Here is a 25111-nt window from a genome sequence, read left to right as displayed (position 1 = left end):
CTTGTGTCTAATTTAAATCCACTGTGCTGCAATTGGAATCTCCTTCCTCTTGTTGAGGACTCTGCAGAAGCAGACTGAGCCCGTTCTCTATATAAATGTGCCCCGTCAGTACCTGCAGTGAATGAGGCAGGGAATGACAGAGCAACTGGGTATTGGTTTTCAACTTGTGTCTTGGGGGCCCAGCTGTCAATGGCCAGTGCCTCCTGACCAGCAGGATGTGGGGGTGGGTGCCTCGTCTTGACTGTTTTCACTGTTCTTCCTCTCTGTGTTTTATCCACGGCCCAGGGACCCTGGGGCAGCGAAGAGAGCCTTGGGCTAGGCCTAGAAGGCTTGGATCCCAACACCCACTTGACTCCTGACTTGCTGTGTGGCCTGAAGCCAGTTCGCAACTTTTCTGGGCCACAGTAGGCCTGTGAGCATGTCTGTTCCCCGGGGGCCCAGGTGTCTCCAGTAAAGATGAGTGCAGTTCATCTGAAGCCCGTTTTCCTCCCTCTCTCTTACCTGGGCCTCAGCCACCCTGGGAAGCCAGCAGATTGGGATGCTGCTGGTGGCGGTGGAGGTAAGAGCTGAGTCCACCTCTCAGGCTAGGGCTGCCAAGGTCAGGTGGTGAGTTTGAGATTAGACGGGGGATTCCTGGTGGGTTGGGTGGCTCCTGTCTCATCAGCCAGGGATTTTGAGAGCCTGGATTTCCTCCTACCCACCCAGTTAAGCTCATCCAACAAAAGGTAGGTCACGTTTGTTGAGTCCCTCCTTGGAGTAGGTCCTTTCCCACGCGAAGTCTGCTTTACTCCCCCGTTTTGTGGGCGGGAAACCCGAGGCTCAGAGAGATGAGGGGATCAGCCTGTCAGTAGGGTGAAGGGGCCTGGGGCTGCTGGTTCTGCACAGCCCCCATGACCCCCGGGCCAGGCCACGCCCTCCAGGTGCTCAGCAAGGCCGGAACACAGGGTGGTCAGGAGTGAGGCCATTTCTGGTATAGGAGGGGGCCCCGTGGGCTGTGGGGGGTTAGCTGGGGCTCCTGGGGCTGCCCTTTCCCTGGGAAGAAGTGGGCCAGGGAGGTGGAGGGGTCAGGAACCCAGGAGTTCTGGGCTGCGGCCAGTTCTGAATGTCCCTGTGAACTTCAGTGTTTCCTTTCATGGAGGATCAAGACTGATTTCTTGTTGGCTTTGGACACATGATAGTTTACCTTTTATAAAGCACTTGGATATTCATGATGTCACCGAATCCTCATGCAGCCTGTAAGAGGCAGCATGGGACTTGTTTGGGAGGGCCGGAGAGGGTGAACTTTGGAGTCAGACAAATCTGGGTTTAAATTCTGACTCCTACCTACTCTCTGCCCTCAGGCAGGTGAGTAACCAGCTGAGCCTCAGTTTGCTCATTTGTGAAAGGGAAAGTCATCCCCCACAATAAATAGTTAGCAACAGATGTCTTGCTGGCTGTGCGCATTAGATAAGGTCTGTAACCACTGGTCCAGTGCCTCGTGCAAGGTAGTAGTTTTTGTGATTTTTTTTTTTTAATCCACCCCACTTTATGGATGGGAATGTGGAGGCTCAGAGAAGGAAGGTGACTTGCCTGAGGTCACATGGTGATTTAGCTTTGTCCTCCAGACTTCCTGTCTGTGGCTTTTTTTCTCCAATACCTCCTTCTCTGTCCTCAAGTGACCCAGCACCTCACTGATCTATCCAGGTCTTTAATGTGTGACACTGATGAGGCCTTGTGTCCCCTCCCCCCGGGGCCTGACAGCACTTGCCTGGCACACAGTAGGCACTTTAAAAATATCTGTTCTGAGCATGAATATGTTGATGAGTTGGTATAGGAATGCAAGAAGTATTTTTTCAGGCAGCCAAGGCTTGTGTCCCTGAAGCTTCCTCTTGCTGCCTGTTCCCTTTAAAAACAACCCTTTAATAGTTTTGGTTGGAAACCTTTGTGAAAAGGAGTGATCACTTCCTTTCCCTGCACAAGACCCACATGGTTAACTTCCCGGGATGGGCCCTGTGAACACTGACCGCTCTGCTGGGAGAGCCAAGACCAGCTGGTCCCTGTACCCCGTGACCCTGGGCTGCTCGCCTGTTCAGCAACGGTTTCTGCCTTTGTAGATCCCTGACTCTTCTCACCCTGACCCTTCATTCTGCTGCCCACAGACCTGCCTGCAGCAGCCCAGCATCTCTTTTTCCTCCCCTCTTGCTCCTGTGTATGTTTCCTAATTTACTGCTTCTACCACTTGGGGACTGAGAAATGGGACAATTGAGCTTGTTAGAATTGGTTCATCAATTCATTCATTCATAACTATTCAACCAGCCATTGTTGACCCTGGGTCTTGCTAGGGATTCCATCCATCCATCCAATACCCATCCATCCATGCTGATTGAGGACCTCTGCAGTGGCTTGTGATCAGTCAAGACAGGACCACACCCTCTTGGCAGCTTACACAGGGAAATCATGATGGATGTACATAGCAAATGCCATTACAGGACTTTACAGTTTATGATCTGCCTCTGCCTGCAGTACCACACTGTATTTTCACAACAGCTCTGAGAACAGCATTATCCTTGTTTTGCAGACAGTGAAAGCAAAGCTCAGCAGGAGGAGGTCCCTTGCCCAGTGGCCAGCAGTGAACACGGAATTGCAACCGGAGCTCGGGTCTCCAGGCTGGCCTATTACCTCTTCCCTCCTCTGTGCTCCGTTTGCAAGCCCGTGATGCCCCACTCACTGCAGTTGTTGGTGGCTTGGGTGGGATCTTCTGCCTCTGTGAAATGGTCAGCGTAAGGGAGTATGGGCTTGCCTCAAACACCGTTTAGTGCACACACTTGTCCTGCGGTGGACATGGGCGCACCATCTGGTCCACACTGCCTGGACTGTGCTCTGCGGAGCCCTAGTTCTCTGGGGTGGTTATCGGTCCCAGGACGCGTACAGATTTGGGAAATGTGAGGTCACATAATCAGAACAGGACTTCTCAGGGCCTTTAATGTGTTGATATGAATGAGTGATCCCCAACAGGTGGCACACGTGCCACCAGCCTTTCCCAAGCTTGTCTAAACACATGGCTCCTTTGTCACAGAGCAGGGTCTGGGACTGATAGGCTAGAGGAAACACTGGGGAGAGCTGATCAGCAATCCTTCACTTTCCCATTTTGCACGGCCTCCAGTGAGAGAGAGCTTGTTTCTTGCCCAGGTCAGCTTGCCTTTTGAGAGAGGATCCCAGGGAGCACCATTCAGCCCCAGGAAAGAATTGGTAATAATGGCGGAGTTTCAGGCAGCAGGGGGAAGTGGAAGGTGGAGATATTTTGATTCTTTCATCTACCAAGCACACATATCTCAGACATCTACTGCGTGCCAGGCGCAGAGCCAGCATTTGGAAATGCCAAGACGCATCTGACTAAGAACCTTCCATTTCATTTCCCCGTGCCTACTAAGGGTTTTTAAAGAAAGGCGAATACTAGCCTTAAAAGGAAGAAGTGATCATTTTTCATTGTTCTGGGTCTTCGTGGCAGGTGGGTGGGTGACACAGTTATTTGATTCAGTAGCTCTTTAGTCCCAGGTCCTGAGGGGTGTAAGGGAGACGGTTCCCAGAACAGTTACCCTGGGCAGGGTGTGCAGATAATGTCAGGAGTGTGGGAAGGCTAAGAAGAGGGAGGGAGGGAAAGAGGGAGGGAGGGAGAGAGGAAGCGTTTCCCCTGGGCTCGTCAGCCTGAGCTGGGGGGTAGAGGAGCTGGGGGGTAAAGGAGCTGGGCTGAGGCTCTGCACAGAAGAGTAGAGTTTATCTGGGGGTTGGAGGGAAGGGCATTCTTGGAAAAGCAACAGCCTGGAGCAAAGGTACAGAGGTGTCCACAGGTGGGTCACACCTTCAGGGCACTGTGAGGAACCTGGGGTGGTGGCGGCAGAGGGAGGAGAGGGGGGATGTTGGAGATGGGTCTGGAGACGCTGGCTGGGGCAGCTCACGAGGGTCCCAACACCAGCTGAGCCGGTGCCCCCTGACTGGGAGTGCCTTGAGGGCCAGGCCATTCATCCCAGCGTCCCCAGCACCTGGCTGCTGCCTGGTAGGTGTATGCACTGACTGGACTCTTCCACTCTGGGATCTTGGACAAGCCCTTCCCGGCTCTGGACCTTGAGTTCCTCATGCTCATGGTCAGGCAAGGTCGCCTAGCGTGTCCCTTCCATCTCCGAAGGGCTCTCAATAATTTTTGACATGTATGCAGGGGAGGACCAGACTGTTTCTCCCCCAGCCTCGAGGTCTCCGGGGCTACCCTAGCTGGGCAGGGGCCAGAGGCTCCCTGGTTGGGGGTCAGACTATTGCTGAGGCAGAGGTCAGACTGGCTCTGCAGGGTGAAGTGCCCTGGTGTCCCCACTGATGGCACTTCTAAGGCTCCAGACTGGGTGGGGGAGGGGAGTTGAGCCCAGGCTGGGGTTGAGAGTTGTGTGCATGAAGCAGTTTGGTGCAGGGTAGGAAGTTCTGCTTCTTCCTTCTCTGTGAAAATGGGTAAGTTACTTGACCTCTGAGCCTCAGTTTCCTCATCTGTAAAATGGGAACAACATTAACTTCCACACTGGGCTTTTTGTGCAGATTCAATGAGATAAAATTTGTGAAAGCGTGTAGTAAATTGACCACCCATCCCCTACCCTCTGGCTTACTCGCCACTTCCCCGGAAGTGCTCCCCGGTGGCCACTCACTAATCTCCGTGCAGGCTTCTGTTGGGTACACTTTATCCAGGCCAAAGCGATAGGAGGCCATGAATTATGTACATGTTGCACATGCAGGCCAGGCCTGCGTGTTTGCACTCCTTGTCTGTGTGCCTTCCAACAGGAGGAGAAATGGCGCTGCCCCTCTGGTCTGCAGAGCCCTGGGGCCAGATACCACCCCTCCCCAGCTGCACCCCGGAGGCCTACAGAGTGTTGGGTCTGGCCTCTGGGGAAGGGTGGGGAGCATATGTTTGAAACTCCTCCCCGCCCCCCCCCCCCCCCAGTTTTTCTGTTCTGCTCACAGACTGGGTCCAACAGGGCTTGTTTTATACAGGGGACTCTGGCCTGTGTCCCTCCATCCCTCTACTTCCCAGAAGGCATCAGTGGGAGCGACTCAGATCTCTGGTGTGGATGCTGCTTTATTTAGGCAGGGCCTGGGGTACCCACTCTGGGGGTGGGGCCTGCAGCCTGTCACATAGAGTGCTTGGTCAAGGCCACGCTGCCCCGGATGGGGTGCAGGGGGACAGGGCTGAGCTGTACCCAGCCTCCTTTCCCCCAGAGTTCTGAGGGGCCCTCTCAATGCCCTGATTCCTGAGTGGCTCCCCAGATGGTATCCTGGCCCCACTACAGCTGGGGGTTGGAGGCAGACGACTGGGATCAGCTGGTACCGGAGGCATCACAGATGCTCCCTCTGCTTCTGTTGGCATGGAGTTGGGGGGCGGGGAGGGGGCAGGCAGGGAGAAGGATATAATAGAGTAGTAACATAAACTTAAACAGTTTATTGAAGAGAGAGCCCAGTGAACATAAACATCTGTTCTCCGCCACCCTATTTAAAAAGGCCTGACACACCTGAATTCCTGTTTCAGCTCCACCCCGTGCCTGTGTAACTTTGGATTTCTGACATGACCAGTCTGAGGCTCAGCCTAGGCTAAAGTTCACAAGGTTGGTGCAAGGTCAAATCAAACCACTCATTGGGTGGGTTACCTACTAGGGTGACAGGCACATAGTAGGTCACTGATTTGCAGAAAGGATTTAACTCCAGCCCAGAGCAAAGCAGTTGGGTTTTTGGATACCATGATTTCTATAAAAAGAAAAGAGAAAATTTCACTTAAGCTCTGTGAAATGGTCAGTGCAGCTTAGATACATTCTCACACTCACCAGCCCAGCAAAGCAGGCTCTAAGTCACCTGTGCATTGAGGAGCTCGTCTCTGGGACCAGGCAGCCCGGCAGCCCTGGGGGTGAGTCCTGACTCTGCGTGCTCACTAGTGGCCTAGGGTGAGTCCCTGGTCTCCTTGTTCCTGTAAAATGATACCTAAGTCTCAGCGTTGTGAGACTCAGATGAGAAATTACCTATAAAACTCTACTGGAAAACAAAAAGCACTACTGATACATCGTGAGTACTTGGGGGAGGGTGGCCTGGGGTGTAGGCCAGTGGCTCAGGAAGCTGAGGCTGTGTTTGTTCCCCGTTCTGTGACAGCCAGCACAGTAGAGCCTCATTAGCTTTCCTTAATGGGACAGCTGGCTAATTAGCCTCTGAGTATTCCCAACAATTGCCCCTGTGAACTTCCCGACACATGTCAGGGTCAGCCCTTGCCAGACCGTGTCGCCCTTGTGCTCAGCTGGGCAGCCTTGGGCATGAGGCGGTGACCACCATCCCATCCCCTGATTCTCAGCTTGTCCCTCAAATGACCCCATGGAGCAACTGCTGTGCTGAGGACCAAAGGAGCAGGAAACCGCTCTGCCCCAGGAGCCTGGTTCTGGGTGGGCAGAAAGGGAGGATCCAGAGAAGGACCAGTGGCAGGGACCAGGTCAGGGGATGGGGGACAGCCAGTGGGAACAACTCTGCCTGGCTCTGCTACCAATTCCCTGTGACCTTGAGCACCTGACCTTTCTCTCTCTGGGCCTCAGTTTTGCTTCTGAAAGAGGATGTTGGGGGAGGTGATCCCAGGAAGCTGTGGGCTAATGTGAAGCAGTGTGAGGCGAGGAATGATCTCTGAAGCCAGCCGGGCCTGCAGTTCTCACCCTGGCTCCTCCACATCCCAGCCTTGACGTTGGACAGCTCACCCAGCCTCTCCAATCCTGTCTGACCGGGGTACGCTGGTCCTGCTGGCACAGGGCAGACCCTGATAGTGGACGCCCTGCCCAGCAATGTCTGGCGATGGTGGGCCTCAGGGCAGCTTCGTCCTGTCCCCTCCTCCTTTCCTAGTTTCTCCTGCAGTACCCAGAAGTCCCCCAGGAAGTCTTGCCCCTAGCAGATCTGAGGGGCCGGGGACCATTGCCGACCGCAGTGCTGAGTCCTCCGGGGCTGTATGTGCGGCTCGTGCCAGGGGCCCCAGGGTCAGGATGGAGCCAGCCATCCCCTGCCCCTTAAGGGGAAGGGGAGGTGCACACACTAGAGCCAGCCTCGGATCTTCATTGGCATCTTGGAAACTTGATCCTTAAAAACCACAGGATCTTTCTATTCCCAACTCTTGGAAGCATTGGATTATGGAACCTTGGAAGCTTGGCCCTTTAAAATCAAGACTTTGAGAAGCAGACTGGACTTGGAAGTGATCTGAGGAGTCATCTGATCCAGATCTCTGTCCAGCCTAGGTAGTCCCTCTGCAGACCCCCTGGATACCCCAGGGTCAGGGGCTCACTCTGCAGCCCCCTTGTGCAGGCCTCAGGCTTCAGTGAGGTCACAAGGCCGCCTACCACCTCCTTGTGGTCGTGATTGACCCCCAGGCCCACACCCCCGGGGCTGGTAGTGCTGACAGGCAGCTGGGAGGGAACTAGGCGCCTGCTCAGCTAAGAATAGAAGGCTTTGTGTGGTTTAAGTAGCAGCCTGATTATATCAGGCCTCGCAGCCATGCCTCTGGGAGCTTATGGAGCAGGATCTGGGGCCACCGTGGGTCCTCCTGGGTGGTGGAGGGAGAGGGGGGGTGAAGGGTGCTGGGGCAGCCCCCGGGCTTCCCTGGGACTTGTCTCCTGTTTCCATGTGATGATGATTTGACTTTTTCCATCAAGGAAACCTCATTGCTCCTCCCTTCTCCTCCCTGGGATTAGCTGGGGAGCATCACTCAGCGTTCCCCCAGGAATGCTGGGGAAAATCTCTTCTGGGAAGAATTCAAACAAACAAACCAGCCTCTGAGAGCAACAAACAGTTAGATGAAAATGGCTTCATCTTCAAAGAGAGAGCCGATGATGGTGGCCATTTATTAAGCACCTACTGCCTGCCAGACCTTGGGCTCAGCCTTTTGTGCCCTTGCCTCCTCTAACCCTCACAGGGGAGGTATCCTTATACCCAAAATGCAGATGAGGACACTGAGGCCCAGCTTGTACTTGGCAGAGCTGGCACTGGAACCAAGGACTGTCCCACCTTGTTCTTTCTGGGGACAAAGGGTTCCTGAGTCAGGAGAGGTGAGAGTCGGGATTCTTGGAAAGAGTCCTGGGCACGGAGGACTCTGTCTCAGTGCGGTTGTGTTACTCCAGTACTGGATTGGGAGGTGGAACTGTGATCCCATCACATAGTAGGCGCAGGCCCCTGTTTGTAGAGTTGGAACGAAACCAGACCCCTTGGGTCTCAGATTCCCCCTCTGTGAAGTGGGCAGAGGCTGCCTGGGGTGGGACCAGGAGGCTGCAGCTTCTGATCCCTGGGCTTTTGACCAGGAGTGTCCTGTCCCCCCTCTCGGCAGGTCACTGGTGCCTTCTATCTCCCCTCCCCCTCCGAGATTACTCCCAGTGTGAAAATTGGAGGGAATTCTGGGTCACCTTCTGATTGTACAGATGGGAGGACTGAGGCCCAGAAGGACAGGGACTGGCCAAGATCATGAAGTAAGTGGGGCCTGAGAACACATAGTAGGTGTTCAAGAAATCCCTTCTTCAGTCCAGGCCAGTGCTTGCTTCCCTGTGGGGCGCTGCTTCTGTGCAGAGATCTGGGGGGCTTGGGGTGGGCCAAGGGATGGAGTCAGCTGGACCCTGGGAGGCAGGGAGGCAAGGGCCAAAGGCTGGAGCCTCTGCCTGTAGCATCATCTGTACTTGCCCCAACCCTGCGCCACGCAAATGTCCCCTCTTCTGTGAAGCCTGCCTGGACTCTTCCCCCACAAATGTCTCCTAATCTCCCTCTCTACTCCAAGAGTAGAAATCTTTTTTTAACTGTGGTTTAAAAGAAAAACCTCATAACTTAAAATTTACCATCTTAATCATTTTTAAGAGTATAGTTGATAGTCTTAATTATATTCACATTGTTGCACAACAGGTCTCTAGAACATTTTCTTTTCAAAAACCTGAAACCCTATACCCGCTAAACAACAACTCCCCATCCTCCCACCAGCCCTTGGCAACCACCATTCTACTTTCTGTTTCTATGAATTTGACTCCTCTAAATACCTCACATAAGTGGAATCATGCAGTGTTTGTCTTTTTGGGATTGGTTTATTTCACTTGGCATAATGTCCTCGTGGTTCATCCGTGCCGTAGCATGTATTAAGACTTCCTTCCTTTTTAAGGATTCCATAGTGTGTATATACCACACTTTGTTTATCCATTTGTTCATCAATAGATACTTAGGTTGCTTCTGTCTCTTGCTACTGCGGAAAGAGCAGGAGTTTTGAAGTTGAATGGGCTTGGCTTGGATGCTGGTTTCCAGCACCACTTGAGTGGTAGGTCGGGGTCCTTTGCCTCTTGCTATTGTGCCTAATGGGGTTGCTGCAAGGATTAGAAACGGTGCACGGAAAAATGCCGAGCACCCAGCGAGCTCCCTGTGAGTGGCAGGGGGATTCATCCTTGTGATCCACTTTCCTTCTAGGGTCAGATCCCTTTCGGGGTTTATAGGACCCACATACTGAGGCTTACCTTGACCCCCATTCACCAGGCCAGCTCAGCATCTGGTGAGTCTTAGAACAGTGCCACTGGAGAGCACCTGGGACCAGAGAGTGTCAGGGACTCGCCCAGGTTCGCACAGCCAGGCCTTGGCCATGCCGGGATGAGACCAAGGTCTCCAGCCTCCCAGCCTGGGAACCTTCCCACTGCAGGCTCCAAGATTCACAGCCTTGTTCTTAGGAGGGACTGGCTTTCCAGGGGATAATCCTGCAGCGTTCAGGGCTGAGGGAGGTGGGGAGCAGGGAGACGAGCTGATCTGTGAAGGCAGAGGTGGGTGGCATCTGCCAGGCTCCTCTGATCACCGCCTTCTCCAGGTGACAAGGGGCTCACGTCAGACTCATTTGCCTGGTTCAGGCTCATCTAAGGTCCTTGCTTTGCACCTGGAAGCTCACTCCACTTTCTCTCACATTCATTCAGCTGTTCCTTTGCTTATCCCTTCCCTGGGTCATTTATTCAGCAACCACTCCCTGAGACCTGCCGTGGGCCTGGAGACCAATCAGACCTTGGAGGCACGTAGTATGGCATGGCAATGAATAGTGTGGACTCCGGGGCTAAACTGCCTGGGTTCAAATCCTGACTGTGCTGGTTACCAGCTCTGTGACCTTGGGCTAGTTGCTTAACCTCTCTGTGTCTCAGATTCTTCTTTAAAGAGGGCAGAGTGATGGTCTGGTTACTGTTGTTACATAACAAATCACCCCCAAGCTTAGTGACTTTATGTAAGAACAATCACTTTATTACCCCACAGCTTCAGAATTTAAGATGGGCTCAGCTGAGCAGTTCTGGCTCAGGGTTACTCATGTGGACTCAGGGCTTTGTTTCTGTCTGCACGCTCATCTGTGCTTCCCCACAGTAAGCATCACATTTGATGACCTGGCCTCGGAAGTCTCATAGTGTCACTTTTTTTTTTTTTAAGATTTATTTTTTTGTTATTTATTTATGTATTTATTAACTTTTTTTTATTTTTGGCTGCATTGGGTCTTCGTTACTGTGCACGGGCTTTCTCTGGTCGTGGTGAGCGGGGGCTACTCTTCATTGTGGTGCTCTAGTTTCTCATTGCCGTGGCTTCTTTTGTGGTGGAGCTCGGCTCCAGAGCACAGGCTCAGGAGTTGTGGCGCACGGGCTTAGTTGCTCCACGGCATGTGGGATCTTCCCAGCCCAGGGCTCGAACCATGTCCCTTGCACTGGCAGGCAGATTCTTAACCACTGCACCATCAGGGAAGCCCCAGTGTCACTTTTTTTTTAAATAAATTTATTTTATTTCATTGGCTGCGTTGGGTCTTTGTTGCTGTGTGCAGGCTTTGTCCAGTTGAGGCGAACGGGGGCTACTCTTCATTGCGGTGAGTGGGCTTCTCCCTGCGGTGGCTTCCGCTGTGGAACATGGGCTCTAGGCACGCGGGCTTCAATAGTTGTGGCACACTGGCTTGGTTGCTCCTCGGCATGTGGGATCTTCCCAGGCCAGGAATCAAACCCATGTCCCCTGCATTGGCAGGTGGATTCTTAACCACTGTGCCACCAGGGAAGTCTCTCAAAATGTCACTTTAACCATTAGTCTCAAGCCCTTCCAGATTCAAGTTGGGGGTTATAACACAGACCCCATGTCTCCATGGCAAGAGTGTCAGAGTCATAGGAGATCATGTAGGATGGGAGATATTGCTGCAGATGTCTTTGGAAATACAGTCTGTCGAAGTTGTAAGAGTTAGATGAATCAAAACACAGGAAATATCTAGAACAATGCCTAGGCATTTTAAATTAATGGTAGTATATATAGTCAAGGGTGATTTTGACCATAGGCAATTTACTTGTGATGTGCTGACTTTAGGACCTGACTCCCGCTACAGAAGTCAGTTCATTAACCAGCAACGTTTCCCATTTGGGTACTGAGGGATCTATAGGTGTTCAACATTCCATGCAGAGGGAACCAGCTGTGTAAAGGCATGGAGCTAGAGAGTAGAGCCCCTGGGTCAGGGACTTAGCTCTGGTTGGCTGGGGCTCCCCTGTGTGGGAGGACAGGAGGGTGAATTGAGGCCCTGTTGAGAAGAGCTTTGTATATGGGGTTTGTTTAATCCTATAGGTCCCAGGGGGCCCTTGGCTGAAGTATGAGGGGCCGGAGTGCCCTACTGGAGGAGCCACCCCTGAGGTAGAATCAGCAGGACTGGAGCAGGGGTGTAGGGAGAGAGGACAGGAATGATGGGGCTCATACCCAGCTTTTGCCTGGGCATTTGCATCAGCTTTGCATGTGCTGTGCACACCCACCTGGCTTGCTTTCTCCTTTCAGGGTATCGGATACTTTGCCATTTTTCTCTGCTTTGATTGGTTCTTCTGCAGAGGGAGGTAAAAGGTTACCACCCTCTGGAGGGTGACCGCCTTGGCAGAGGGGTCTGGAGGAGCTGGGCAGCCAACCCTGGGGCAGCCGGCAGGGCCAGAGAACATCCAATGGCCACCTAGTCTGTCCCCATCTCATCGTGGAGAACAGTCCATGCACCCCTCATGGTCTTCCCTCTCAACAGCCCTCCTCTTCTGCAACCTTGCAGGGTCCAGATGGAGCTGACCCCAAGGGTTGTGGTATCCAGCACCCCTCACATCACATATGGGGAAACTGAGGCCCAGTGACTTTCTCCACATCCCACATTAAGTTAGTAAATGAGCAGCCGCAGGCCCTATGCGTGGCTGCAGCTTTGTTGCGGTGGCGCTCAGGGCTTCTCCCTGCCTGGCCCTCCACCCACCACTCCCAGCCCCCCTCTAAGGCCAGTGCTCCCTCCTGAGGGAGGTCATGGCTGGGAATACAATTTCAAGGAAAGAAAAGAAAGTCTTAGCAGTCGTGTGGCCCTGAGAATGTTACCTCTTCTCTCTGAGCTACGGTTTTCTCATCTATAAAAGGACTGTGAGGGACTTCTTTGGTAGTACAATGGTTAAGAATCCACCTGCCAATGCAGGGGACATGGGTTCAGTCCCTGGTCCAGGAAGATCCTACGTGCTGTGGAGCAACTAAGCCTGCAAGCCACAACTACTGAGCCCACACACTGCAACTACTGGAGCCCATGTTCCACAGCAAGAGAAGCCACCGCACTGAGAAGCCCATGCACCACAAGGAAGAGTAGCCCCCACTCTCTGCAACTAGAGAAAGCCTGCGCGGAGCAACAAGACCCAATGCAGCCAATAAAAATAAGAAAAAAAAAAAAAAAGCAGAAGAACACTGATCCCAGCAGGGTTGTCCTGAGGATCAGATGAAACCACCAGTGCTGAGTTGTTTTCTCTCTGATGCTGGTGCTGCACCTGGAAAGGGAATTGCCGGGGGATACTCGGAAGGGACATTTGAGCTATAATTTGGAGGCAAAGCATGACTAGGGCTGGGAAAGGAGGGGATCTTAATCCTAAAAGCTGTGACTGGGCTGGTGCAGCCATTCCTTTCTATAATGTATGAGAAGGGGTCCAAGGAAAAGATTGGGGTGGGACCCAGGCAGCATCCCCTCTAGGGGCAGCCTCCTCCCCTAGCGCTGAGAGGAGGAGTGTGATGAGGGAGGGCTTCCTGGGGAAGAGTTTGCAGAAACTGAGAGGGAAAGAAGGGCTGAGGCATTCCCCAAGCCCCTGCAGTCATGGGATCCAGCCGTGAGCCCTGGCCCAGCCAGTCTTGACTTCTGGAGCCCCTCATGCCCAGGGAGGCTGGTGCCCCGAGGAAGGCAGTGGCCCAAGTCCATTCTGCTTCCAGGAAGCTGTGTCTGTGTGGGCCTGTCTGCACATCTGCACGTACCTCCATGAGCCTGTGTGCTGAGTACCCATGTGTATTTGCCTGGGTCTGTCTGGGAATGTGCACTTGGTGTATTTTTGTGTGTCTGTTTATATGCACCTGCAGGCCCCGTGCGACATCTCCTTGTAAAGGCAGACAGGTTAGGATGCCTCTCAAAGGGGACTAAGTGCTCATGTCTTTTAAGCCCTGAAGAGGGGCAGACCAAAGAGGTAGCCCTTGCTCCAGGGGGCCTGTGGGCTGTGGGGAGATCCAGACCTCACCAATGGGGCAAATTCAGCAGAAAGACAATTCCCGGATTTGGGAAACCTCTGCTGGGGCCCCCCTGTGCTGAGCTCGGCCTGGGTGCCGGGACCCAGAGTCAGACCAGGCCCTGGCCCTGCACTTCTGGAGCCAGCCTGGGGCCGTCAGATGTGCAGTCAGACACCAGCGTGGCTGCTGAACTGAGCACTGTGCAGAACACACGGAAACAGGAGAAGGCCAGCCTGAGTCTGAGGAGCCTGAGCAGGGGGAGTCGTGAGGGATGTGTGGTGGGAGGGGATGGAGAGTAGAGCAGGGCTTGGTGTCAGGTGGGATTTGGGGGTGTGAGGACAGGGGAGATAGGGAGGGTGAGTCTCTTCTTCCAGGCTGGGAAGACTGGGAGGATGGCGGCGCCTTGATTTGGGAGAAGAGGGGAGGAGCAGCTTCAGGGGAATGTGATGAGTTCCCATTTGTCCACTGTGGGTATGAGGTCCCTGTGGGCTGTCCAGGGCATCGTGACCAAGAGAGCCGTCGGGGCCTCAAGCTTGGTCCAGGCAGACACCGGGTGTCTGAGGCCACGGGAGTGGGTGGTGTCGCCCTAGGAGAGTGTGCAGGGCGGGGGAGGAGGAAAGGGCTGGCTTGGGCAGAGAGGGGAGCCAGCAAAGGGGCTGGGGGGCAACCGGAGGGGGCGGAGAGAAACCAGAGCAGCTGGTGTCCTGGAAGCCAGGGAAGGAGGACGTTTCCAGAAGGAGGGCCAGGGCCATGGTGTCAGGGAGAACTGAACTATCCACGGGGCTTCCTCATGTGGAGGGCATGGTTGAACTTGGTGGGCGCAGAGGGAGGTGGGTTTAGCAACAGGTGGGAGGGAGCAAGTGGGGGTGTGAGGGTTGACAAGTCTTTCAGAAGTTCAGATGAGGAGGAAGGGACGAAGGGAGTGCTAGCTGGAAAGGGGTGGAGGGAGACAAACCGGGTGAGGCTCCAGCCTGTTTATTGCCGCCTGGCAGGAGCCAGAGCCGGAGACGCACATCTATAAACACCTGCTGCGGTCCTCTGTGCCTGGAGGGGATGGCTCTGCCAGAGGGTTGGCTGCAGAGAGCGGGGGGGCGGAGGAGGTGTCCAGGTGGCAGCCCTTGGTGCTGCCCTGAGGTCCTCCAGCTCCAGGGCCTCCATCCACGCTGGGTGTGGATGTGAGGATCAGGGGCCTCGTACGGATACTTTTGACCTCCTAGGAGGCAGAAGCCCCACAAACTCAGAGCATCCTCATAAACCAGGTTCCAGGTCAGGGGTTGAAGATCAGGGTTGGGTGGGGTTGGCTTTTTGTGGTTTTGTCTCCAGTACTCACCAGGTGACTTCATAGATGCTTCAAACCAGTAAGGCCTGGGAAAGTCAGGACATCAATTGGCCTGCTTCCAAAGAGGCCATGACCATCCCTGGGCCAGCTCCCAATTACTGGGAAGTTCTTCCTCTGGGTCTAGCCTAAGTCTTTCCTGCTGTATGTTCCCTTCTGATGAACTTGTTCAACTCCGCTCCGTGGAGCCAAGCTCATCAGCAGGCCTCTTTGAATGGCGGCCAGTGTTTTTACAACTTGTTTTTGTGAAGTTGGTTTGAAGTCTCCCTGCATTCCCAGAATGTCAGACCCGCCCTGATTCACAAGGATTGACCAAAACAGGATCTGAGCCAACGAGAGGAATCTAAGGACTTAGTCATCCCCCTTGGATCATCTACAGACTCTCCTGCTTTCCTTCCAATAAAAAAAAAAAAAGAAAGAAAGAAAGAAAGAAAAGAAAGATTAGCTCAGATGGCCAGGAGGCGATGGTATTTGGGATGTAAACAGGCTCAGATGATACTGGCAGTGGACAAGAGGGATCAGTGCTCAGGCTTTGCATGGGGCTGACCTCAGTTCAAGTCTGTGTTCTGCTGCCTGCCACATGGGGGTCTTTGACAACTCTTGAGTCTCTGAGCCTCAGTTTCCACATCTCTGAAATGGGAAAATTGGTGGCACCTACCTCATAACTGTCTGAGGTTGGGGCATCTAGAAGCAGACCTGAGACAGGGATTCATGTGAGAGTGACTTACTAGGAAGTGTTTTTGTTTTTTTGGGGGGGAGGAGCGGGGAGGGAAGGGAAACTGCTAAGGGAGTAGGTAAAGTAGAACCAGAAAGAGAAGGAGAAGCAAGAGTGTGACTTGAAGCCAAGCCCCTCAGAGGGGAAATTGCATCAGTCCCCAGAGCCAGCTGCCAGCGGCAAGGGTGCTGCAGAACTTAGACCTCGCCCAGGGGGTCCCTGGTAAAAGGGCTCTGGGGAACAACCATGCCCACAGGCGAGGGGATTCAGGCAGGCTGATGGCAGCTCACCCACATGCCCCCACAGGTGTTGGCTTTTGGAAGGGACAGTGAAACCTGGTATGACCCAGAAGGGGGAGGGGGTGCTAGGGGATGTGGTGGAGACAGCAGAGGCAGAGTTCTCCAGGCAGAACCTGGCTCAGAGGAAGCACCGATAAGTGTCAGCTCTTCCCCCTCTTAGAAAGGGGGTGCAGAATGGATACCCCAGGATCATGTGGTCAGCAGCAGGCAGGACCTTCTGAGAGCTGCCCTGCACTCCATTCTTCCTCCAGCCCCAGGTGCTGTCATTGTCTCTCAGCTCCCAGGGGCAGAATCCCTCAGAGCTCCTGAGCCAGCAGACCTGGCCCCAGCCCCCAGGGTTCTCCCTGATTACTTGACTTCAGGCAATCGCTCCAGCCCTGCCAGAGCTGGTCTGATGCCCTGATGTAGCCCCTTCCAGAGAAGTCTGACTCTGTGCCACCCCCACCTCCAGCCGTGCCTGTACCACCTAGCGGGGATTGGTGGCGATCAGGAGGTAGCACAGGGCAGTGGAGGCACTGAGCACCATGGAGGAAATCGAGGCCCGGGGCCCATCCCCCACCTGAATTGAATTTGGCTTTTCTTCCCAGCCCATCCCACCCCACTGTGTCTACTGGGCTTTTTCCATAGAATGTGGTCAGGGATCGCTCTCAGAACTCGTGTTGGTCAGCGTATCCCAGGAACAAATAAACAGAAGTTGTGCTTCCAGGACTCTGACTGTGACAACTTTAACTGCTGATGTCAGCCTGAGTTGGCCTTGATGGAACTTGTCCCAACCCCTTTCCTGCACCTGTGATATCAAAAGGGACACCACCCTCATCTGGCCTCTCCACTCTGGCCTCTGGGATTCTAGCTCTGCAGAGCGTGGCAGGCCTGGGTTCTAGTCCAAACTCTGTCACCTGCTGTGTGACCTTGGCCAGGTCACCTGCCCTCTCTGAGCCTCAGTGCCTTGTGTTTCTTTTCTTCCTTCCTTCCCTCCCTCCCTCCATCCCTCCCTCCCTTTCTTTCTTTCTCTCCCTCTCCCTTTTTCTTTCTTTTCTTTTCTTTTCTTTCCTTTTCTTTTCTTTTCTTTCTCTATGCTGGGTCTTAGTTGCAGCATGCAAACTATTAGTTGCATTGTGCATGCTGGATCTAGTTCCCTGCTCAGGGATCGAACCCAGGCCCCCTGCATTGGGAGTACACGGTCTTACCACTGGACCACCAGGGAAGTCCCCAGTGCCCCCGTGTTTCTGACCAAAGTTTTATATGCGCCCACCTAAAATCAGATGATGCCAATGTGGTGTTAATCCCTGCTTGACTCATACCCAGAGAGGTGAAGTGATTTGCTTCTGCTCACACAACAAAAGGGTGGAGGTGAGAGGGCCAGGACCCACTCCCCCCACCCCCCATGCCTGCTTTTCTGAGTGCCTTACTCTTTATCAGCTCTCTTCTGGCCCCCACCAGCCCCAGTCTGATTCAGAACCTGAGCTAACCTCCCTGCAGTCAGGATGAACTGAGCTGGGGACCAGAGTGGTCAGTCACTGCTGTTTAGTCATTAGCTCCTCGGACCACCTGCTGGGTAAGGAGTTCCGTGCTCAGGTGGGCAGGATCCTGCTTTCACAGGGCTTACTGTCTAGTCTACAGCAAGGCTGCACCCTGTCCTAAAGCCTGGGGAACCCACAAACCCCAAGGGTGAAGGTGGACATAGGATGAGGGCCTCAGAGGAGGAGGTGGTCTGAAATATCTAGGGCCCCAGCTGGTGGGTGCAGGGGGAGCAAGTTTGCTCACTCCTGGGTACCTGTTGCTGCCTGGGCTAGGCTGGGAGGTGGCTTCAATCCACCACCCAGGCCCTCCTGCGCACCCCCGCCCCAAGCAGGGTGCCTCCTTTGTTCACATGTACTCTCCTGTGCATCTGTCTATAGCGTAGACTGTGGGCTCCTCCAGCAGGTTTGTCCACCCTGCCTCAGGCCTCCCCATCACACCAGAGAGCTCAGGAAATGTGTGTTGGTGACTGGATTTATGTTGTCTAGACTGGCTTGGGAGTCAGACAGCATATGAATCCTGGCTCTGCTACTTGTTTAGCTGTGCCCTTGAGCATGGGACCCAAACCCCCTTGAGCCTCTGTGGCATCTGTAGAATGTACTGTAATGGGAGGGGTAAGTGAGAGAACGGACAGGGAATGTCGGCCTCATACAAGGCTGTGGCCAGCCCCGTAAACGGTGGACAGTGTCTTAGTAGATGGACCTGGAGTGCGCCAGGCCGAGGAGGAAACATGAGAGATGGGGTGAGGCTCCATCACATGGTTCAGTGCTTTACGGCTTAGAAAGCCCCATCAGGTCCTGCTCTCTGGGTTCTCCTGTTCATCCCACGAGGCGGTCTGGGCTGGTTGCAGCATCCCCATCTGACAAGTGAAGACCCTGAGCCTAGAGAGGAGGCCAACCTGTCTTTCAGTGACCAGGCCACACCTAGAACCCGGGTCTCCCTGCTCTCAGTCTCCTGCTCTCTCCTCAACACCTCTGCCCGCCCCCCTCCAGAACCCAGATCCTACCTTCTGGAAGCTCTTTGTGAAAGATGCTGGGAAGATGGCAGGCAGGAAACGTGGAGATTTGTCAGCTCAGTTGTCAGGGGGCTGAGGGTGCGTTCTGATGGCTTTAGCCCAAAGGGGGTCACTGTGACCTGTAGGCCCAGAGTAAGGGGACAGGAGGGGGTCATGGGTAGAGGTAGACCGAGTGAGGGTGCAGAGGAGGAGAAAACCAGTTGTGGGGGCCACGGGTCATTCGCTCAGTGGGGGCTACCAGCCTGGTGGACCAGAGGCTGCTGGGCCCTCCCATCTGGATCCCTCTGCAGATGGTGCTGGAATGTAAGGGACTTTAAAGAGCGCTGGGTCTGTGGGAGTTGGCAGTCAAGTCATGGCCACTGCCCTTGAGGGTATTCGAGTCAGCTCTGGAAATAAGTCCCACATCTAAGCATGAGGACCTTTCATGTGAGGAATACTTTTTAAAAGGCAGACTCAGGAAGGCAGGGCTGGCTCAACACCCAGCTGATCCTCAGCGAGGAGACGCGACCAGCACAGGTGGCCTGGGCCCAAAAAAGGGAGCTGGTGGACACGGAGTCCACAGACAGGTCTAGCCCAAAATTTTCAGGGCCCAGCACCAAAATACAGATAGAGGCCCTTACAGTACATGTTTGTCAGGTATTGGAAGGTTACAAAACAAACCAAGAAACTATTTAAAAAGATAGTTTCATTTTCCCACTTTGTAAAGTTATGGTTTTGTATGACTGAAAGAGGCAAAATATCAAGGAAGACAATTTATTATTAAATATCCAAGTGTTTTGTTGATGGGCTGGTGGCATTTGGATGAGTGAGTAATAAAACATATTTCATGAAATACATTTTATTGTTTTAATTTTAACAAAATCACTCTAATTGTTATAGTCAAGATTTTTCACATCATTTGAAAATTGTGTTTTGATGGTAATAACTAAAGGATAAAAAATAAAATGCAATTGTACTTAAAGTGTATAGAATTTGAATATATTTCTATCAAAAATGTAAATTGAATGTAGAGAGGAAAATTTATATTTTCAAAAATTATTTTTGTTCCTTGAAATTATCGAGGCAATTAAAACTATCCACACCATAATTAATGAATGTCCAGTTTTAAAATATATATTTAAATAGACATGATATAGTAATTCCCATTTTGAAGATTTTATAAAAATGAAACTATTCACAGTTGTGTTTAATGTCAACTAGTTGCCCATGTAAAGAACTGGTATCACAGTTCATGTTACATTAATCCAAGTAATATGAATTGTTAAGGACTGTAAGATGTCCCTCCGCGGCCCTGTGCATTTATTGTGAATGCCGCACTCATGCATGAGTACTTTTAGAACCACAAATTGGAACGGAAAAAAGCCAAAGAAAAAAAGAAGGCGGTGGGGGCCGGGGGAGGGGGGAGTGGGGGTGGGATGCTCAGCATTACTGGGAAGCGGATACTTTGTTATGTAAGAAGCTGCTGCTCTCTGGAAGGATTGACAAGTTTTGTCTGCCCCCTAAACCGTCTTGCCACTTGGTCCCCTTCCTCCATCCCTCCCCTCCCCTCCCCCCGCCCAGGAGCAAGTAGCCTCCTGTCTCCCTCCCCTTCCTACTCCCACCTGCTTCTCCCCGCTGTCAGCAACTGAGCAACCCTCAGACCTTCATCTGGACAGAATCACCTTTTGTTCTTCAAACCCAAGAAGTGAAGCTTCTCTGGGGCCTAAGCAGTGTTAGGGGAGCAGGTTAGGCGTGTGGGTCCCATGGATGCTGTGTGACGGAAGTGCCTGTATGTTCTGTAATATGTGTACTTGTGAGCGTGCGTTGGTGATGTGTGGGGTTCAGGCAGTGGCCCTTCTTCCCTTTGCCTAAGGGTGATTCAGGGGATGTCTTCTTGCCAGCGAGCTCTCTATCCTGCAGCTACCGAGAGATAAATGACAGTGCTTACGACCGTGCTTACGCTGCAGCAGGAGCTTAAATCTAGGTACTGGCATTCACTCATTCATCTCTTTTATGTATGCTTTTGTTCATTTATTTAAAACCCACATTCAGATCCTCCAATCCTTCATTTCATTGTGGAATGCCAGGCCATAGCAGTCTTATAGTATAGCCCCATGATCCTACAGATGAGGGAATTGAGGCTCAGAGAGGGGCACTGATGTACATAAGATCACACAGCAGAGAAGCCCTCTGGCAGGGTTTCAGGGTACAGATGAGGGCTGTTGCGTTTGAGTTTCAGGTAAAATCTGAATAAGTGTTGCTGTGTCCCAATCATCTTCTCTTCCTTCATCAGACTCTGCCACGGAGGCACCTGCCCTGGGGAGCTCCTAGGGGTGCAGGTGGGGGTTCTGCCTGAAGAGCCACTTCCTGTTTGGGGCCAAGCACTTCCTTCAAGTGACTCACAGATTCCCACTGGCCCCGCGCAGGGAAGCCAAGGTGGGGGTGGAGACTGGCTGCCTCTCCCCTCCCCCACCACCTGCTACCCCAGCTGGGTGACTCTGAGACGGAGCAGTGCCACAGACTGGATGTAGGAGATGGGCCGTGGAAAGAGGATGCTAGATGCCTGGGATGCTAGGCAAGCAGGGCTCTGAGCGTGCAGGGGAACTGGGGCCACGGTGGGCATGAGGGCAGCCTCCACATCCAGCCGTTCCCACACACATCTGGTTTCCAGGGTAGCTACTGCCCAGGTGGGGGTTGACAGCAGAGCTGGGACCCCCTCAGGAGAAACCTGTGATGATACTTTCTCTTCCTTGCAGGACAGTGAGGTGTGCTGGAAAGAGCAGCAGGCCATGAGTCATGGACTTGAATTTCTGACACCAACTTTCTGATGACCTTGTCAGTTCCCGGCCACTCTCCAAGCCTCAATATCCATGTCTGTCTAATGCCGGCGGGCTCGCTGGCTGTGACATATTGTGGCAAATTGTTATTGCAGGATTTACATTAAGAGATCTGGGTCTGAATTCTGGCTCTGCCACCTTGCTGAGTGCGTCCACCTCTCAGAGCCTCCATTTAAAAATTTGTGATAATAATCATCACTTTAAGCATTTTACATAATTTAATCCTCACATCCGCCCTATGGGGTAGGTTTTATTATTATGATTATTGCTTTATACATAAGGAGACTGAGGCACAGAAAGGTTAAGTAACTTGTCCGAGGTCACACAGTAAGAGCGAAGATTCTAACTTGGGCAGTTTGACCCCAGCGTCCATGCTGTTAACAACTGTGTTCTTGCTACTCAAATTGTGGTGCCTGGAGCTGCAGCATCAGCACCACCTAGGAGCTTGTTAAAAAAATGTAGAAGCTCAGACCCCACCCTAGACCGACTGAGTTGGACTGCTTTTTAACAAGAACTCTAGGTGATTTGTTTGAGAAGCCCTCCTCTATTTATATTCCCTCTGTTGCTTAGGCCTTAGGATCATTGTGGGAGATGAAGAAAGTAAGTGTTATATAAACTGCAAAGTGCAGTGCATTTAGGGCTCTGTGAGAAACCTGGGGACTGAAAGTGGAGGAAAGCAGGGCTAGGGATGCCCTAGGAGTCCATCTCTCAGTAGCTGAATGTCAATTCCAAGCTGTCTATCAGCCCAGCTCTGTCCCCCTCCTGTCCAAGGCTAGGTCTTGGCTATATTTCTTGCTGGTATGTAGCTCCAGGGCCCAACGTGGTTGGAGAAAGTTCTCATGTCGGCATGGGATTGGGTTGGACACCAGCCCTGAGCCACCCCTGCCCTGGGTCCCACCCTGGCTCTGACTCTGACTCTCCGGGTGACATAAGCAGGTCCCTGGCCCTGCCAGCCTCAGCGTCGCCTAGTGGCCAATGCGGCAGCATCCTCTGAAGCCTGCAGTGCTGACCTGGTGCCCCCTTCTCTCTCCCCCTCTCCCCTTCTCCCCTTGGCCTCTCGGTACCACCTGTCTCCTCCCAGTTCCTGGGCAGGAGGGCTGCGCTGCCGGCTGTAGGAGCTGGTGATGGGGAGGCGGTACATGAGTCAGAAGTCAGCCACATAATTGCGGTGCCCCAGATCCTGCCTCCAGCCTACCCGGCCCTCCCTCAGAGGCTGCTTTAAAACAGCTGGTTTGGCGTCTACCTCCAAAGAAGCAGGTCCCTGGGCAGCACGAACGGGCTTCTGCCTCCCAGGAGCCAGGCACAGCCCCAGGTTTCGCTCCAGGGTGGCTGGACCTTGGATCATGTTTCTTTGGGTCCTGGTGGGGCAAGAGTGGTTCGGGGAGCAGGTTGTACTGGGTTTGGATTTGAGGCTGGTTTGTGGGCAGCATGTGTGGAGGTGCACATGTGGGGGTCTCGGCCCACAACTGGATCTCGGATGTCTCCTTGGCTCCCCCACTGGCTTGGCAGCTTCCCTAGGGGAGGGACTAGATGTGAGCCCTCCCTGCTCCCCATACCAAGCACGGGGTGGGCACAGGGTGAGGGCTCACTAAGGGCTGGGTGGGAGGGGAGCGGGCAGGATGGACTGATATGTGATCTGACTGGGTTTGTCCCCTCAGCTCTCCCACTGAAGTGACATCACCACCTCCGTGGACAGGACCCCCCAGGAGCCCAGCTCACAGCCACTGGCACCTTCTTCCAGGTAAAAGAAAAAGCAAGGAAGGAGGCGGGGAGGAAGGAGTTAGAGGCAAGCTGCAGAGAGCAGCCCACTGGGTTCTAGAATGATGTTTGCTCTCTCACAGGAGCTATACTCTGCAGTTCATGGGAAAAGGCAGAGGAAGCAAGGATTATTATTCCATTTTACAAACAAGAAAAAACAAAAACAGAAACTCTGAGTAGAGTTGTCTCTTGCTTTCTCCAGTGGACTAGGTACTTATCTAAAGCATCTCACATACATTAGCTCATTTAATCCTCATAACAGCCCATGAGGTTAGTGCTATTATTATCCCCACTTTATACATAAGGAGACTCAGGTCTAGAGGCATTAAGGAACCTGCTCAGTTAGTAAGTGGTAGAACTAGGTTTCAAACTCGGCAGGCTACCTCTGGGTGCATTTTCCTAACCCCTATGATTTACTGCCTCTCTAGAGTCAGGCATTAAACTAAGTTTCCTTGAACTTAAGTTTGGAGGTTTAATGAGCTCACATTTCCAGGGGAAATTTGTATTTTAAGAGAGAATCCTAGAGAAAGTGATGCTTCAGCCAAAGGAATGAATGGTAAATGGTGGAATTAGAGGCCTCAAGTCACGGAATAAGTGTGAGCCTTCAGGGTTTGTTGGGCCAGCCAGCCCCTGGGACTTTCTTCCTCAGCATTCGAGCAAGGTCAGTTTTTAGAATGGAAAGCTGGAAATCTGAAAGAGGGGAAGAGAAGCTTAGGCCCCAGGTTCTCAGACTTGCTTGGGAGTAGCAAGGCTGCTACTTGTCACGGAGCCCTGTGATGAAGAAAGATGCAAGTGGCAGGGAGGAAGTCAGTATTCCTCCCTGAGTCTGAGGTCATCTTATACTAAACCTGGAACACATATCAGAGGTTTCAGAAAGAAATTGTGGGAGAAAATACTTGAGACTTTTTTTAGTAACTTAATTTTTCCTATAAATAGGGAAAAGGCTAATTATTATTCAGAGGCAGAATTAGGACCAGGTCCGGAAGTGGCTCTGCTGTTGGGTGGTTTGAGAGTCTCTGATGGGTTCTTTCTTTCCTTCCTTTGCACACTGACCCAGCTTTTCTGACTGACACATACATGGGCACCTCCTTGGTGCTGGCCCGTTGCAAGAACACAGGTCCCCTGCACAGTGATTCCTCTATCAGGGACATGTCCCTGTCACCTGCAGGGTCGCAGATACTGCGGCTCTTCAGAAAAGCTGGGCCAAATGGATGAGAAGTCTCTGCCTGGGAAAGCTCTCAGCCTGGTGGGCAAGGCAGCCACGGAAGCAGATAATTACCGTGCACAGAGGCCTGTGATCACGTCTCAAGAGCTCTGTCTGCTGATGTGAACACAAAGGGAGGAAGCAGTGGGCTCCTGTGGGGGGATCAGACCAAGCTTTGTCCAGGGTGTGTTTGTTAAGATAGAGGGGATTTGGATTGAGGGATGGGAGGAGGGCTCTCTTGGCAGAGGGCCCAGCATGAGCCAAGGCCTGGGGGGGGGTAGGGGAAGGTAGGAGGTGCCTTGTGCTTGGGGCACAGCAGTGTGGGGAGGGGCAGGGACAGGTGAGGCTAGACAGGTAGGTGTGAGGGGAAGGAAGTGAGAGAGGGATTCCTAAAATGGCAGGACTTACTTCTCCTCCCATCCTCAGGGCCTGCTTGGGAAGCCTGTTTGTGTAACAGCTCTGCTATTTTACATAAATAAATAAAATAAATCATTGCTTTCTGTTCCCTCAGGGGGCAAAAACTGGGCAGAGACAAGTTTGCTCAGTGCACGTCTCTGCCAGACTCTGCTTCCTCCTCTCCTCCTCCTATTCGGGGCCCCCTCCTTCCGGAGACCCAGGGAGAGGCATCGGAAAAAGCCAGCCTGGTTCCTGTGACTGAATCACTGGGCGCCTGGGAGGGGCTGGGGCGTCCACCGTCCACCGGGGTGAGAGGATGGTGAAAGTCTCTCCCCTCACGGCCCCTGGCCCGGCCCTTTGCTCGCCCTGCCTGCTCCAGGGAGAACCCTGTCAGTGCTGGCGGGAGAGGAAGTGGCTGGGGGCAGCCTTCTCCTCCTAGGAGGCCCTTCCTTCTGTCCTCGTGTAAAGAGGGAGTCACTCAGCCCTCCAGGGAGGGCGGGGCCTGTCCAGAGGGCGTAGGCAAGCCC

At 53.1% G+C, this 25111-nt stretch overlaps 1 protein-coding gene across 7 annotated transcripts in view; it reads left to right on the top strand.

The window, feature by feature from the left end:
* The window catches only part of GDPD5 (glycerophosphodiester phosphodiesterase domain containing 5), an 84748-nt gene that overhangs the window by 11436 nt on the left and 48201 nt on the right, over window positions 1–25111 (top strand). For 4 of the 7 annotated variants that reach the window (XM_057695115.1, XM_057695108.1, XM_057695116.1 and 1 more), the window contains exon 2: window positions 22885–22967. The exons of 1 other annotated variant lie outside the window; for it this stretch is intronic. The gene's annotated coding sequence lies outside the window, so the exon portion shown is untranslated. Of the gene's footprint in view, window positions 1–5539; window positions 5616–21450; window positions 21470–22884; window positions 22968–25111 lie in introns of those variants that run through there. 2 more of the 7 variants (XM_057695109.1, XM_057695110.1) reach the window with 2 other exon arrangements.

The sequence above is a fragment of the Hippopotamus amphibius genome, chromosome 9 (genome assembly GCF_030028045.1).
Source record: "Hippopotamus amphibius kiboko isolate mHipAmp2 chromosome 9, mHipAmp2.hap2, whole genome shotgun sequence".
Lineage (NCBI taxonomy): Eukaryota > Metazoa > Chordata > Mammalia > Artiodactyla > Hippopotamidae > Hippopotamus > Hippopotamus amphibius.
This window is presented reverse-complemented; position numbering and strand designations above follow the sequence as displayed.